General features: G+C 27.2%; 1 protein-coding gene across 2 annotated transcripts in view; it reads left to right on the forward strand.

Moving 5' to 3' along the window:
- Positions 1 to 18919, forward strand: part of LOC100165618 (kinesin-like protein CG14535) — a 182623-nt gene that overhangs the window by 33704 nt on the left and 130000 nt on the right. The window lies entirely within an intron of this gene.

The following is an 18919-nucleotide window of genomic DNA, read 5'->3' on the forward strand; positions in this document are numbered from 1 at the left end:
GAAAAATCGGCAACGCTTAAGCACAGATAATGTTCTTACCTAAAAGTTTTAAAATAGGTCAATTCACTCTAGTATCAAAACTAACAGCACACTATTGAAACTTGTGAACGACAATTTGACATGTCGTGCGTGTGTAAGACGGAGACAACAAATGTATGGGTAGCGTCCTCTTAAGCGTCGACTTTATTTCGATAATTTTTAATCGAGATGTGAGCATTTTCGATCTGTGATATCGTGCATACGACGTAATACATACGCATATCTTGTATGAAAATTAAAATAATGAAAAAAATCCATCGCTTGAGCACAGCTGATAATATGTTCTCACCTTTAGGTTTGAAAATGATAATAGGTCACTCTATACTATTTAAGCTGGTAATACAAAATATTAAAAAAATGTGATATGTTGTACGTTCAAATGACGGAGACAATACATGCATGGGTAGCGTAGTTCTCTTAAGTATATTATAATATATTATTTTATACACAATACACCCGTATATTATAATATACAGAGTGTTCGTGTGAGATAAATCACCATTTTATGATATAGGTAAAGGTAATTTATATAGGGTAGTTGTAATACGCGTATTATTATGCGTGCGACAATTTTAAAAACTAATAAATATATTATATATTACTTATTTTTGCCGCCAAAAAGGTAGTATTTTTATGCTGAATTCTAAACATAATATTATTTTGATATCGCGTTTTCTACCGAGGGGCACTTCACCTCTGTTAGGTATTTCGTAAAAGTACAACAAGTCATTTCCTGGATTCCTTATGATTCCGGTTGACATAACGAACGTCGAACGTGCGATTTCACGCACAGTAAAGTTCTACGACAATCAACGATTTTTCCAATCGGAATCGAGCTATATAGGTAGCTAGTTAATATATTATAAAAAACGTTTTGTGTGTCACCCAACTATACTATAGTACGTGTTATTATTCTTGATCACATAAAGTTCATTGTATTGGATGTAATACCTAAATAATAATTGCAAATTACTGTGGGTACAGTAGTAACATGTTTTTGGTACTTTTAAACATTATGACAAATATGTGTGTTTAATCAATGGTATATGTTTATTAATTGAGACATTGTGTTATAAATTATAATAGTCGAGTCAGTTAAATAAATTTATAAAGTTCATAGTACATAATATTTTATTCTAATTTAACAATAATATTAATTGTATAATATTATAATCGTTACGAATTCACAATTATTATATTTGTGCATAGTAAACATTTAAACATCAGACCGATTGAATATATATTTGATGTCTGTATTGAGCATCATAAACTATATCATCAGAAGTGTGCTTTAATAATCGTATTGTAGTTATTATGCCAATAAGCCCTTCACGCACACACAACAAAAATAATATATAAATATATTATAATACTAACAGTCCACAACGCGAATGTACGTGGTTAGTGGGTATCTCTAATAACAATCATTTTGATATTGACAAACTTTTGGTCCCTCAACCCCGGGTGGTCTACAGGGTTCCAATTCCTAAATGAGAAACCATAATATTTGTTATTATCGTTGGATGGTTTTCATTATGTTATATGTTATAACTTCAAAATACAATAATAAATTATATATAACCTAGAAAATGTTTATTGAGAGTGTATTTTTTTTTCTAATGGATTCATTAATTATAAACCCACAACAGCATCAAAAGAGGAGCTTTCCATTTTAATAAATTATTGAGATAATGTGTTTTCTAAAAGGTTTGAAAGTTATAGTATAGGTACCATAAATCCCTAAACGTATATACATATATATTAAATTTATAATAAGAAAACGGCACAAAAATAATCATCTCCGTTTGATTAATTTTTTTTCGTAAGCACCTCTTGAATAATATATAGGTAATATTATTATTTGTTTAATATGATATAATATATATTTCCAATCTAATCAAGTACTTATTGTTTGTAACAACTTTGGGATAATTACTACGTTCAGTTTCCAATTATTATGGATTTTATAATTTTAGAGGTGACTGTGATACATTTTTTTTTTAATACGGGAGCTTATCTGACCTTTGATCCATAATATAAAGCGAACATAAAAGAACTAGCGAAAACAATTATATTATATTTACTTTTAAACAGAAAAATTAGATAAAATAAAATAATAAAATATAATACATAAACATTTTTTATATTTTATATACTTATATTAACTAATATGTAATACAATTCGTATGATAAAAAGTAAAACAAAGCTATAGGTATTAGGTAATGCGTAAATATGCTCTATCAAGCAAAATCCTTAAAATATGTATAAATATATTTTGAATTTAAACTTCTTTTATCTGAAATCGGATCAGATTTTTAATTTACCCCGGTATTTATTTTCACTATATTCTCTAAGCCTATAATACACCATAATAAATTACCCTCACAAAATACTTGTAAAATAGAATAATTAAATTCTTTGCTATTACCTAAAAATTTTGATTTATTCTCTCGCCTCTATTATAACGTCAAAACTTAAGATGGATTTATTCTGCAGTATAATTAAGTGGTTAACATCGAAACTTATTATAACATAATTATTATGATAATTTAAAATCATTGTTTGGTTAAAATTATTTAAGAACTCTGCAGCCGTGTCGGATGATCATAAACGTTTTGTTTTTTTTTTTTTGTCTACGGAATGTTCATATGTATTATCAGCTTAAACAATAATGCAATAGTTTCCGTTTATATTTTGTTGAAAGAAATCAAATTGTATAATAATAAGAGCAGCGCATTCATGAAATTAAATAATACGTATTGTTTAATTCAATAAATATTGTGAGCATAACAATGTCTTACAATATTATTATTCTCTATTAATGTTTTTTTTTTCATCAATATGAATATATAGTTGAAAACCTTTCATGAACGATACAGTTAAAATTAGTAGTGTCGGATGATGCATTTTTTATATGCAATTGATTTTGTCGAAAATGTTGGACATCCGGTAATACCGAAAACAACATGTTTCGAATGTAGTGAAGCAAAAAAAAAACAATTGACGTGTTGCACTATTCATGCGATCATCTCCGTCCGTGCCATTAGTTCCATATACATTTTTAATGGTGCAAAAGGGACATGGTTCCCATAGGACGGGGTTTTGATGGTTCGTTGATCGTCTGGTCGTTGTTTTTTGTTATTGTTCTTTTTGTATCCGTAATATTCGTATCCGGCTTGTGAAAACTATTACAGAAAGTAGATAACAATATAATGAAAATCGTAAGTTAATCCACTCTATATTACAATATGGAATACTGTTATATATTTTAAGTCTAGGAGTATAATTGACAATTCCTATATACTGCACTATATAATTGCATAATGTAGGTATACAATATTTAAACCGTATTATTGCATTACTATCATATAATATTTAAATATATATTTTTTATATACCTACAATTTATGTAAGTTTATAATTATTTATATATACGTACACCTATAAAAGGGATTATATACTTTATACTTGAAACTTCGTATTTTTGAAATCCTACATTTTAGTTATACAGTGTGAATTTGATGCAGAAACTCATTTGTTTGAACTAAAATAATATTTATCGACGAAAGGAATAATAAATGATTAATTATATAAAATTCAAACATATATGTACAATTATCGGATAAAGTTTGACAAATTAGTGAGTTATATAAATAATTAAATATTGTTTGAAAAATATATTCGTTAGACTTTTTTATTTTTGTGAAACATTGGGTTAGTGTTAAATAATTATGATTAGCTAATTTCTGAAATGTAAAATAAAGATCAGAGTGTTATTTACTTTGTTGTAGAATAGGTAGGTAGTGGTAGTGTTATATAGTCCAAAAGTTGGAGACTTTATAGTCGTATAGACTTTCATAATCGTCGAACAACTATAATTTAAAACGAAATATATTTATTTATTTTGATAGCTCTGATAATTCTATATTATGCTATTATCTATGAAAGCTTTGTATTAAGTATTAATAATATGATAAAATTGTATTATATTTATTATTTTGTAACTTTCAATTTTTTGAACTTATTTCAGTGAAATATCGTGAAATATTTCAGTGGTAGATAGCGTACTATGTACCATTCTCAATGAGCTGTAACACTTAAATTAATAAAATGTATAGATACAGTCAAAACTCAGTGTATACTCGAATATGGAAATTTTTATATTTTTTTTTGGTTTTGACACTATCCCGATATCCGTGAGATTGTGGAACACATGATCGTTTCTTTGAGCTTTTCTTTATGGGGTCCTACTGAAAAACTCGATTATCATTATCGCATTTTGGGGATATATATATATTATGCTTCAAGGGGAGAAGGACTTGTTATGAAGTGTGGTGTCGGTCTGGTGCACTCTAAATAATTCATAAGGTCCATAAATCAGACCGCATTAATTAAACTACGTAATATATATAATATAATAATACGTGTGGTGGCGAAAGATGGAACACCGATGCAACCGGGGATCGTCATCATCAAATCGGTAGAATTAATAAGTACTTATTTTATTAATATTTATTAAAAGAGGGTTCATACAGCAATTGCGTGTGTTTTCTCTCTTTAATGTCTTTCTTGAACGATTAATTTATTTATTTTTACAACGGTAGGTATATGTTATATGCCACTCATAATATTCTTGAAATATTAACATAATATTATACGATATACATTTAATATATTAATATATAATTAAAATGTTTAACAAAACAAAATAACAATCACACAACAAAATATGAATGGATTTTTAGTAAAATAAAAATTGGTAAATAGGTATAGATATTTACAGTATTTTTATGTTCAAATAATGGAAACAAAATTAAACGAAACTGTTTCATTAAATAATCTTATTCAAAAATATAATTTATTTTACAATTATATACATAAGAGTAGTGTATATACTATACTGCAGTTAGGTACGTATTAAAAATCATGAATAGTTCTATATAACAAAAAAATTATTTAAATATTATTCTTTAATTTAATTTTGGGTTTTCAAACAAATTTTCAACATTTTGTTTGTACTCAGTAAAAATAAAAAAAACCTTGTATTGAATTATTAATTTATTCTCTTTATTGTAAGAATAATATGGTAGGTATACATAATTAAACGTAAATAATAAAATATTTATTATACATTATAAAAAAAGTTAAGGGGATAATATAAGCAAATTCTGAAAGAATAATATTAAACAATTGTATAATTTCTCATACAACACAGCAAATATTATGATTATATTTTGTTATAACTTAAAATGTAATATTTTAATGCAACACTAAACTAATTGAGTCGTAATTATAACACTTTTAATCAATATTAATATATAAATATCATATATTATTCAAGTTCTAACATAAATTATTATAGCTGTAGTTTGCGCTCGTATAATAAATGTAGGAATTTAATACTATGAAATATAATGATAAATAATTTAAAAAAAATATTTTATCGAACTATATATCATTGATTTACGTAGATATTATTGGTAAGACTGATTATTTTATGCCAATTTTTCGATATTTATTAAAATGTTTAAAGTAATTAGGTATGGAACTCGAAAATTTAAACTATATTTAAACTATAACTATATAATTTAGACTATATGTCTTTTTGTTCTGCCCATCTTTATTCTTTAATTAAACTTGGAAAAGTTTCACTAAACAGTCTAAACAGTATAAATTATGGTGACATGAAGTATTTTTGAAAAGCTAAACATATAGAATGAGCATACAATATTATATATACTATAATAATGGGTTCTTGACGATTGTCAGTTAATTATCCGTAACACAGAAGAGGCGCACACGTATTATTATTATTATTATTACTATTATTTTAAAGGGGTTTCGCACGCACTCGGCGTGAAAACCAAACAGATTAATGGGTGGTAACTGGTGGCGTGTGGTTGTGCGAGGGTCGTATTTTTCGTATTGTATTTAAGGAGTGAATAATATTGTTATAAATCAATCAATATAAATATTTTAATTCGTTAAGTCAATGCACTATGCTTATATTGTACTATATTGATGTACCAAGTTATATTATAAGCAGAAATACACTATAATATAGTTAGTTAGTTAGATACTTAGATACCACATATGTTCACGCATGCGTATACGTAATTATGTAGTAACGTAGTATGTATGATGTATATTGTATATTTTTATATTATTTTAATATGTTGTTCTGATATATATTATATATACATGAATCTTTAAATGCATATTGATTATGGACAATTTACGTTACTAGTCACGTGATACGAGAAGAGTAACCACTGTAAAAGTAAAGCAAAGCAAACCATACAATATTGATATAAATTACTTTTCGTATTTGTTCACAGCAGTGAATACATTTTTCTCGAAATTAATTTTAATATTTAATCGAACATTTTTTAACAGGATTTTTAATCTATGATAACAACTATTATTATAAAAAAGTAATTAGTTTCTCTATGTAGGATAGAAACTTCTTTCTATCTATATAATGTTTTTCCATGTTTAATTGTGTGTATAAAATAGGTATTTAAAAAATTGCACAACGTAAAGCCCATTTTCTAAGCTTTTACATTGTATAGGTATTCCTATAGGTATATATATTATATAATATAATCATTATCAATAAACATTAAAAGTTTAGTTAATGCAAAGTTATTTAAAAACAGAGAATACTCACCTGAAGACCTAAAGATACATAATATGTTAACGACGAGTAGGTTGTAGGATATAGCTGTATAAAATGTAAACCAGTATAAGTTAAAAGTGTAAAAACTATATATATCAATTTTTGATTTTATGGCTTAGGTATTTTGAAAAATATTTGAACAATTATAATTTATAGTATATAGTCTGTATATATGCAGGTAGGTACAGTAAAATATAATATTATACCAATAATTATTCGATATTCTTGTCGACTTCAAAAAAATTATAATTTTAATATCTAATAATAAATCAAAATTATTATTGTATTAATGTACCGTGGCATTTGTATGTTAAATGAAAAAAGAATTCATAGTATCCACATGATATAATGTATGTTAACCGATAATTAATAGTAATATGTCTGTATTAATTGACACGAAAAAAATGTGTCACGCGCAATGTGCTTTGTATATAGTAGTCGTGTTTTTCTCTTTACCACAGTTGAGTAATCGATTTGTTCTCGTCACCACCCTACAACACTGATATATAAGATTTACACAGGTAGGCATTATGAAAGAATATCGTGGGCATCTAATGAAGAACACATGTTTCAATTTGTTATGCAAACTGCGTATGTAAATATACACAACCCCTGTCATACTACTGTGACTATTTCAAAAATGAAAATAATGATTAATACTTTCATCGTGCGTTCTCCCAGCAGAGACTTGAACAGGAACCAAACTTGTACATAGTTGAAATGGGTTAAATTAAGTCTATCTAATTTTGAAATTGGATTTTTGGTTTTCATTTAACACGGTCTCTGCAGGCTACGCATACCTAATGTTATCCTATTTTTAAAAAATAAAATTAAAAAAAAAAAAATTTTCAAGCTTATACCAATCATAGTTGCAGATAGTCTTTTGTTTTTCAACGTCTCGAGCAAATTATAAAATATATTAGGTTTGTCTGGGTCAACTGCGGATAATATACTACGCATATTATTTGTTGACGGTGAAAATAATATATAATATAATGCAAAACGGATTGCACTGATGGAAGTTTAAAACGAAGCATTCGCAGGTATTGTGCGATGAGATAATAAAGTCCGGTTTTTTTTATACCGATCTCATAAATAGTTTTGCCCCATTGCAGCAATGTGCAATGGCATCGTTATTCGTTTGAATGTACATATATATTTATATATAAATTTATAATGTATATATTATATATACACGATATACGCGCGGTATATGTAGATTGTAGGTACGTGCAAACCTCTGTGGCCGGTGCATATTTTACGATTTATATTATTATTATTTTGACGTCTAGAATTTTTTTCTGCCAAAGGCTGAAGGTTTGATAAAAAGTACGAGTATATGGTTAATGTTGTGGTTATGAAAAAAAATATACAGAGTGTAACAGAAAGAACTGACAAAAAAAAAAAAAAAATTATGCTACTTAAACTTATGACAAAAATTGATAAAATTATATGATTAGTAAATAGTTTTAGAAATATACCCATGTTAGCAAATTTCCAAAAATAATATTTTCAAAAAAGTTATAGCGTTCCAAATTAATTTAATAAAAAAAATACTGATTTTTAAAAAAATTCTAAAAAATAAGCTACTTGATTTAGATAAAATATGTTTTTACCATCCAAATAGTTCTTATAATCATATTCACAAATTGGCTATTTTGAATTTATTCAAAAAAATTTAAATCAAATTTAAAATTTTTCATTTTTGGTAATAAAAAATAAAAATAATTTTTTTTTATTACACGTGTAGCGCAAGTGGCTTTAAATTATATATATAAAAAAAATTTAAATATTGATTAAAACAAAATTTGTTCCAAAAGTCAGTTCTATCTGTTACACCCTCTATATTCCCAGTAGGCAGATAGGCATATTAGGTAGGTATGTACATTCCATTTGTTTGATCTAATAATTATTATTTATTATGTTCAACGGATAGGTACTCCAATATATTTATTATAAATTAATTAATAAAATAAATATGTTGTTGTTTAATAAAAGTCAAATCTTATAAAGTCCTTGATTTTGGGTTTTTATTTTTTATAGTGGAACAATGGTACCTACCTAATACCTACATATTATAATAGTAGATAGTTTTTTTTTGTTTTTCCAACCTTTCAAGTTAGTGTGTTTTAATAATAATGAATGTACCCACCTATTTTTATTTCATTAAATTTTTATTTTTATACTAATAAATTCAAATTTTATAATTTTTATTCTTTTTTTTATACATTTTGACATGTTTCTTCCGTGCATAATACAAAAAAAGTATAACATAATAGTTTGTATTTACAAATTGAATCGTTTTCTTAGATTTCATGATCGTTTTATAGTTGTTATAAATCATAATTATTTCTACAACTCTTGTATTATATAGTATTACTATGTTATTACTTATTAGTTTATTACTTACTAACTTCAAATCATTTTTTCACATATAAACCATTTTAACTTTTTTTCCATTTTTCTTTCAAACGTTATCATGATGGAAGTCTTACTGACGGTTATTACGTGCCTGTGTAAATGTAAAGTTGGCGTGTGTCGTGTGGGGGAATGATCGATAGCGTTTTTAGTTTCTTTCTATATATAATATAATATAATATAAGTCGGACAAATCAGAATGTTTGTAGAAATAATGAATTCCAGATTTATAATATGTAATATTATTATGTTTTTATATTATGAGTATTAGAGACCTTTATAAAGTCCCTTAGAAAAGATAAAATGCTACAACCAGAAATGGTGTTAGTTGTGACAATGGAAATAGTGATGGATAACCACGTAAAATGAATAATGAGCAGGATCGTTCAGAATATAAATCCAACAAGCTCAGTGTCGACCAATGGTCGTATAACGTATAACACCTATGTGCTAGTTATAGTCCATATACCATATTTTATTATAATAGAGAGTTAAACAAATACGACGACGGTGTTTGTGAGAGCAGTGATGAATGTATATAAAGTGCAGCATGTTATTAAGTTATAAAACTAGTTTTATATAAAATATTACGTCGTCTCATAATGAAAAGGTTCTAAATCAATTTTTTTGAAAAATTGTTTTTTTGCATATTATTATTAAATATTTTTTGTTGTATAATTAAATCCTGAAATCGTATCGATCCGTTGATTATTCAATGAGATACAGAGAATGAAAAGGTTCTAATTCATACGTGAATGATAGGTACAGGCTAACTTAAAAACGTTCTCCTGAACAGTTACAAAAATTACGTTAGAACCTTTTCATTCTGAGACGACGATTTCTATCTCTCGGAAAAGACATCATAAATGCATATCCATAAGTATATCGGGAAGATTCTATATTAACTATGGATAATCACGCGGTGCTCGTGCTGCAGATTATACTGCTAATTACTATTGTTGCTTTGTAAATAGTATGATTAAAATGCTCACGACTATCCAGAATTGATTAATCATAACTATTTTTTATATATTTTTTTCAATAGTCGTTTTACGTTCACGAGTCCCAACCTCAATATAATTTTAAAAGAAGCTGAAGTTTATGCCTAAAGGTCGTTTTTTACTTTGCTTCTAAATCCCACTGACAGCTAAGGGTGTGTGTAATATATTTTCTGACATTTTAATAATAATATCATATACATGTAAATGATAAACGTGTTAAAATAGTCAGGAAATATGCGGAAAAAACCATTTGAGCAGTTTTAATGTAAACCATTTGTGGCTCTTGTGGACATTATTCAAACCAACTAAAGTATACGTTCTAGGTAGGTAATCGAGCTTATTTAACAACTATATATAGATGATAGACGAAACATGAGATGGCGCTTGTAACTTTTGTATGCACATTGTAAATGTGATTCTAGTTTTTAGTAAAATAATTAATGGTGCCCTTACAAGAAATATATAAATATGTTAATACTTAAATGGATTGAATTTGAAACCGTTTAAGTAAATATTGACGAACCTATTGTTTCTTGTGAGATTTTACTATAGCCTATGCCTATTATACATAATAAAATTCGTAATTTAATATAATTAAAATAGTTCTTTTGACTAAAATAGTTGTATCTAATTTACCTACTTAGATTAATTTAAAACAATTTAAGTAAGTAATGATATTATGTTGATACTTGTTTTATATATTACATAAGATTTGGAAAATAGTATTTTAGTTTATTAGTTAATTATTTCTGAAGTCCAACATTAGTTTTTTAGGTTATAAGTAACTAGTTTTTAAAAACTGTTGTCGATATCTATTGAGAATTTTTAAAATTTTACAGGGCGTCAACCATAATCCTAACCATAATCTGTATCAAATAACTAATATCTTAATATATAATAATTAAGGGCTATAACGGTACAATAATATTAAACTTTTGAGGCACTTATTTTACATGGAAAAGTACCTACTAACCAATATTTTATCCAAAAAATATAATTTTTAAAAACCAATATAATATATTTTTTCCCCAATCAGAAACTAAGAAGAACATTTAATTTTAGCGGCGATGGTTCAAAACTTAATTCTCATTATTTAATTATATTATTTTATAATAAAGCTACCGTTTTTCGGTAATACTTAACAATGGTAAAAGAACGTAATAATATAATATAAGAAATAACTGTATTATGTCTTTTATTTTAAATATAAACAAAAAGTAGGTACTGTGTGGTGAATTCTAAAAACGAAAAAGTTTTGAAGAGTTTACTACCTACGCAGACTACAGCATTGCGCAGAGACAGTCTATTTATTTTTCGTACAGTTTTGTTCTTTATCTTTTTGAACACCACAGTTAGTTATACAATGAAGATTAAAATTTATTTAATGAAATAGTTAAATGCATTTGCAGTTTATAAGAAGTCTTATCTGTTATATTATGGGTACCTACGTATATATAATATAAATTGGATGCATTTTTGAAAATAAAAATATTTTCAGTTTATAAGCAGTTTTATATCTATTGTTGTGTACTGATAAACATAGCATACATAAATACATAAAATACTGGTACAATAAACTATAATTATAATAATATGTAAAAACTAACAAGGGGACGAAGTGGCCGAGCGGATTTAGGAGTCGGTTGCGACGCACACCGGTACCGGTTCGAATCCAGCCGTGGGCGGCAATTTTCTTCGGGCAAGTCACGGTGTCCGGAGAAAAGTGCCACCATCCCCCACCAGGGCATGGCAGATACCTACGGGTGCCCACTAAAAAAAATATGCCCAACTAAAACACACGTGTTTACTAACCTACAATTCCTCCCCTATAAACAAAAACAAACAGCTAATGGCCATAGTTGCTGGACTTCATGATCAATAAAAAAAAAAAAATAACTAATAAATAATTATATATTATTATATATATATTAATAACCTAACTAATAATTTAAATATTGAGGGATGTTTTATGATTGCCTGTATAGAACTTTAAGAGATACAAGTAGCAAACATACTTTATACTTTTAGTTGATTTGTATTATATTATTTAAACGGATAATATTTTGATTCATTTGGATATTGATATTATGTTGTAAGTTGTGTTGAACCGTATTCGGATTAAATATACCTATTTATTACTAATCTCATTCGTTTTATTATGAATGAAGTTCAAAGTACAAAACAATCATGTATCAAAATAAACTATAGCGAGAAATTACTTGTTTTAACGATATGTTTCTGTGTTTTTTATTTTTCTCATTGGATTTTAAACTTTTATTAAAATATAAGCACTATGTATACCTTTGATTTATTTCAAAATAGCAGAAACAACTGAACGTCAGAACGATTAATATTTGGACACTATTACGCAATATATCTACTCGTCGTATTTGGCGTCACTATTTGGTTACAATATGAGAGTCGGACGATCGGTGGGACGCTATACGGAGTTCATAATATTATAAAAACAGTGACGTTTTGTGCTCACGTTTTGTGTGCTTTTAAATTAGTAAAATATTTGATGTATATTGTCATTACGTTAAGACTATCTTGGACGACGTGACACAAAAAATTGTCACAGAATGCCATGATATACCAAACACATAATCCAAAAAAAAAAAAAATAAATAAAAGAAGTAAAACGAAACTACAAACGGGTCACGAGCCATCATTAATTAAGTGTACTACCACCATCCCCGCCACTATATATACACCACACCAGAGTCGTGGATCCACAGCCGCCGCTTGTGATATATTGTAATAATATCGTAGCGGACAATCTCACGCCATCCGCCACCGAGCTCGTGATCTTCGTGATTTTCTCTCCCCCGGCCATCGCCGCGTCTCCATTCCGTCTGCACACTTTGGCGACATTTGACACACACGCTCATAAACGGGTCGCTCAGTTTTTTCGCATCCAATATTTTTCATTTTTTACATCTACTTTTTACTGCTGACTATACATTTTTAAAACCATCAAAAGCTATATAATACGCTATCCATCCGTTACTTTCATTATTTTATGTGACACTCTGTACACACACATACAGCACTTGGACCATTGCAGGTGTATTGTAATGTTTTATTTTATTATATAATAATATTACTAAATAGTGCAAAGAATAGGTACTCTGATAGTGCTGCAGTATTTACGCGAGCTGATATTGTTGAAAAATGTAACACGTTTATAATCGAAAAACGAGGTTAAATATCTAATAGGCTTATTTGACAGTTGATGCATTGGGCAAGTATAATTTAAAGTTAGTCATAAGTTAGGTACTAATGTTTAGGTTAGAAGAACAATACTATACTTAAAAAAATTGTAGATTATATTATTTATTGACATTTAGAAGTGATTAATCGAACAGTTTTCATCTTGACCCCCCCCCCCCCCCCCCACGCCAATTTCGTTTTTAGATCCACGCCTGGGTGGGAGACGCGTGTTAATAAAACTATATTAGACTATAAAAATTAATTATGTTTCTTAGTTTATTGGAAGAAGAAATTTGTTTTCAAATTTTTGATTTTATCAATATTGTAATTATATGTAACAATTTGTTAAATATACCACCTACCTACCTACCTACCTACCTACCTACCTACCTACCTACCTACCCACCTACCTACGATATAGGTGTATTATAGTATTGTTAATATTCAATTAAAAATTTAAACGAGTTATCTGAAGTTAAATTAATTTAATCATTTTTTTTCAAAGATACAAATAATAATAAAAAAATAAATATTCAAATAACAGTCACCATTATCTACATATTTTACACTTTATAAAGGTAAAATAAGTTTAACTAATAAATAATATGTATTATTAGAAAATATGATCGTAAAATAAGCAGTTGAGAATTGTATTTATCAACGAACGTGATAGTTTTTCATCATATTATTTTCTTTTCAAATTGAATTAAATCGTAATGGAAAAAAGAGACCTTTTTGTCGTTATTGCAAGCATATTTTGCGCAAGTGAACTTTCAAAAATCTGTGCTCCATAAAAGTAAATCGTTATTACTTATTGTTATTGCTTAAATATGAAACAATACGGGATATATAATATACAGAGCACGCTCGTTTTCAGTTGATACTTGCATCAGGGTTGGATAACAAAAATCACATTTCTTTTTAATATTAAAATCATATCGCCAACGAAAAATACTTATAATTTAGAATAAATTGTACCAACAAAATATCGTTGTTACTCTATATAATATATTTGTATTAAGAAAAACTCTTTCATTTTTAGAATAATTTTAGTTAAAATAGTTTTCAAAATTACAGCGCAATTTTCTCGTGAAAAAAATATACTATGTAATTATTTCAGAATTAATCATTATTGTTATTTCTTATTCAGAATTAGATACCTATTGCATGTACCACCTACTTAATATTATTAATTGTCAACGTATTTAATTAATAATAAAGTATTAAAATACTAATTTTATGGTTAATAATAAATGCTTGAAATTAATAATTAACGAGCACCTAATTAGTTAATGACTAATTAAAAATTAGTGTAACTGAAATAAATTGCTTAATAGTGATACGAGATAACGTACTGCTCACGTATTTTTTTTTTCAAAGTGTTTGTTTTATTTTATTACCATAAATTAAAATTTTTAGTAATTATAATATATCTACACCTTTCGTTTTATATTTTCGTCCCACAAACTTTCAAATTTGTTTCTTTTTTTTTATTCCATCCTCTATTATCAATGGATTATGTACCAGCTGTAGCTACTTTATTCAATGTACAGACAACAGACAGGAGTTTTCTAAATATTAAAACGTTTTTTACGCTGGAGCAGTAGCGTATATATATTTTATTGTGTTAATAGAATCATTAAGCCCCATAAGCATAGACTTGCGATGGGGGTGTGGTGGTTGGAATGGACGTATTCTCTGCGTGAACAATGGGCTGGAAAGAGAGCAAAATGGGAACAATCAGGCCATTAAAGTTAGTAGTCTTCTTCGTTTGCCACGAATTCAACTTATCATTTCCCGCCATCAATCTGGCAGATTACTCCGGTAAGTTTGCACACAGAGGGCTTTCCATTATTATATGCACTACAATCATTGTTCGGTTGCATTAAACCAAAAACCTAATATATACAATGCCGATACTATGCGTTCATAACAAATTAAAGTAAATTCGAAGGTTATAAAAATATAATTTTTTGAATACACCTTACGAATTAAAAGCTTACAACTTAAGTTTGAATTTTAACATTTATTTTTATTTTTATTGTTATTAAAATATGTGTTTTCTTTAGTTTTCTTTATCCTTTTATGATTGATAAGTTATTTAAAATAAAACATTACATTTTTTAATTTACTTCTGTCGCACCGCAGTAAAGTTACTTATTTTAGTCGTGTCAACGATTTTAAGGTTAGACATTTTAGTTATGGTTATTCTTATCTGATTGTTTTTGTTCTTAGTTTAAAACATTACACGAAGCAAATGGTTTTAATAATTGTTTATACACCATTAGTACGTTTTTAACGATGGTTTGGGAAGTTTATTGTTGGTATATAGGTATTCTACTCTCGTGTACATGTTTTATGTCAATTGCCGCTGACCCCTTCTGTGTAGACAATACAGGTAAACGCCCAGGAATAATAGATATCGTGATCCCAAGATATCTGTTCATTGAAATAAAACAGAATTTTCTGTTGAATATAATCATAGATTATATTATAACATCATCTCTTATATATTTCGTAATTTTACCATTTTATTTGTATCCTATGATTAAAAAATGAATAAAAATATATACTTGGCGTGACTCCAAACTAAATATTTTATTTATCCATTTAAAACCATTAAATTACAACAGGTTGAATATTCTTTTGAAATGGATAAGGTATTTAGTTGAATTTGAAAATTAAAAAAATATTATTTTTTGTGGCGCCTAACTAGTTTTAATTTCATTAATATTTGTTTTTTGAAATGCATTGTATCGGTAACTTAATTTAATCGTTTTTTATTTATGAATAAAAATAATAACCAAATCTATAAAAATAAGCCTTTAATAATACAATTATAGCGTAGAAATGAATTAATATTTATTTAAAAATTAATCACAAGGATTTCACTTGTTTAAAATGTCTTGGTTTACAAAAAAAAAAAATCCTTCTTTATTGGAATACACGTGATGAGTCTCCAACACACGATTTTAATTTGTTTATTCAATGCGCTGTACGATATGTAAATAGGTACTTTTCTCTAATATACAAAAACTATTGTCTCATCACTTAAAAAAATGCCTGAAAACGTAGGTATGCCTTTGAAGGTACGCCTCGTTTGTTTTGAGCATAATGTTGTTATTATTTATATCATGTATTATGTTACGCATTTCACAATTATGGGCCACTTTATAGTTAGAGAACTTAGATCAGTTTTATTCATTTTTCAGTAGAAGCTCTAAATCATTACATTCAAGTAAATAGGTAGGTACTTACCCACTTACATTTCAACATTTATTTTTCATACAGTAAGCTCATTGGTAATAACAATTATTTTGTACGGACTCAATTTATGATTCAATACCTATGTACCTAGTGGGATAATATAAAAGAAATTGTGTAGCTATTATAATGTATTAACAATTTTTAATTTGTTTAAGGGATTCTTATATAAATAAATTCTTGTATATTTTTATATTGGTTAGAAGTTTGGATGAAGTACCTAAATTAAGTATTTTTTAGATGAACAATTTTATACGAACCTCTTACTGGTTTTATTTTTGCTTTAAACCCCCTACCCCGCCAAAAAAAAAAAAAAAATAAAAAACGGAGTAAGCAATTAGACTTGTTTCATAAGAATTATTATTGTTACGAAAAAGGTGCCGCGATAGCTTGGGAAAAGCAATTTATACGCAAATCTGTTTTACAACAAAACTGTCCACCAGGGAAAACGAAAAAGGCTTATAAGAAATGTATAAGAAAAAACATGAGGAGATATTTTTTTCTTAAAGAACTTGTGTAAAATACGGAAATAATTTCATTGCAGATGTTGTAATTAAAAAAATAAAATAACCAAAACTAAATAGACTTTGGGAGAAGTAAAAGTTAATTATCATTATATGGTTTTTGTTTGTTTGTTTTTCGTTAAGCAACTAGAACAGAGTTCTGTAATATTATTAATTAATTACCTAGTCATAATTTTATAACTATAATTTTATGCATTGTGATAAATAGATTTGAGTGGTTATTGTATAAAAAAAAGCTTTAAATAAAATATATATATATTTTTTTTGTTCCTAACTACCGGTTAAATTTCAAAAGATTGGTTTATTTGCTTAACTTTTTATCAATAATGTATTTTGACAGTTCTGTAATTCGTACCATTCTTCAAGTAAACACCTTGGGTTTATTTAATTGTTTCTAGTCAACTGATCTTCACGCGATGACATTGTGCTGTCTGGGGTGTCTACGAGTACATTATTCTTCACTGTTAACAATGTTTTCCTCGTTAGTGTCATCCTGTGTAGCATTTGCGTTATCTGACATAGTTTGCTCGTTAGCACAGCAAGTGGTGAACGGGTATGAGATTCAACGTGAAAACTTTGAGAGAAAATGTATTAAATGTTGATGAGTAAAACTAACCGGATTTTAGAAATTTCTTCGTTTTACTTGATACTAAAGTATATTTGTTACGAAGAATCTATTAAAATAGTAAATAATTTAATTTCATACCAACTTTTGCTAAGTATATTATAACGTATAGTCATAGTAAAAGTGTATATCTATAATTATTGATTGATTATATCCTGAATTCCTGAGTATAGGTATACCATATTTAATAAAATGTGTACTAGGTAATCAATAATCTTAACAAATAAGTTTGAAACATTTGTAATTTACTATGGTATTATAATATACATGTATTAATAATATAGTTCCTATAAAGATAAAAAATAAATTTAGAAAAAAATCTAACCTAACCCAATCAGTTTATAAAGTGTCAGTGTGTCACCATTGGGCAGCTGATGTTCTCATGTACGACCAAGTTACAAGTATATTAGCACACATGTTTATTATAATACAGATTGTATCTATGTTTTTAAAATTAAACTAAAAAATGTATAGGTATTGTTAAGAGGATAGCAGTGCACTATTTCTTTTTAACATACCAAATTTTCACATAGCAGAACTGTGTTGTTAACTTTAATATTACAGTGAAATCATTTATTATAATAGGCTAAGTTAATACTTTAAGTTAAGAACATTATCTATTTTTTACGATATTTCAATTTTTATGGAAATTATGCGTATGTAAAATATTACAATTTAAAACTGCTCATTATCTTGTTTTAAAATTGACATATTGCTCTAAGAGAGTCAACATTAGAATACAGTTAGTGTTCTTGACCAATAGTTTTATAATATCTAGGTCAATTTATACCAAAGCTAACAACACAAGGTTGGTTCTGCAGAACGTAAATTTGCTATGTTGCGCGTGGTACATAGGGAAAAAAAAATAGTGCGCTGACATCTTCTTAATTATTTTAATGATCTTAAAACCAAAGTATGTTTATACAGGATGATTCACCAATCAAGCTCACTCCACAATTATTCCTTTAATGATATATAATTAAATACTGATTTTTGGAATTTTTAAATTTACCAAAAGACCATATTTTCAAATTCTTGAGATTTTTTGTACTACTTGTGTTATTTTAAAAACAGACGTTCGTGTGCAAGGCACTCCTTAAAAGGATGTCACACTCGCATGTGTTGTCTCTGTCTTACAAATGTACAACATAGCAA

The sequence above is a fragment of the Acyrthosiphon pisum genome, chromosome A1, assembly GCF_005508785.2.
Source record: "Acyrthosiphon pisum isolate AL4f chromosome A1, pea_aphid_22Mar2018_4r6ur, whole genome shotgun sequence".
NCBI lineage: Eukaryota > Metazoa > Arthropoda > Insecta > Hemiptera > Aphididae > Acyrthosiphon > Acyrthosiphon pisum.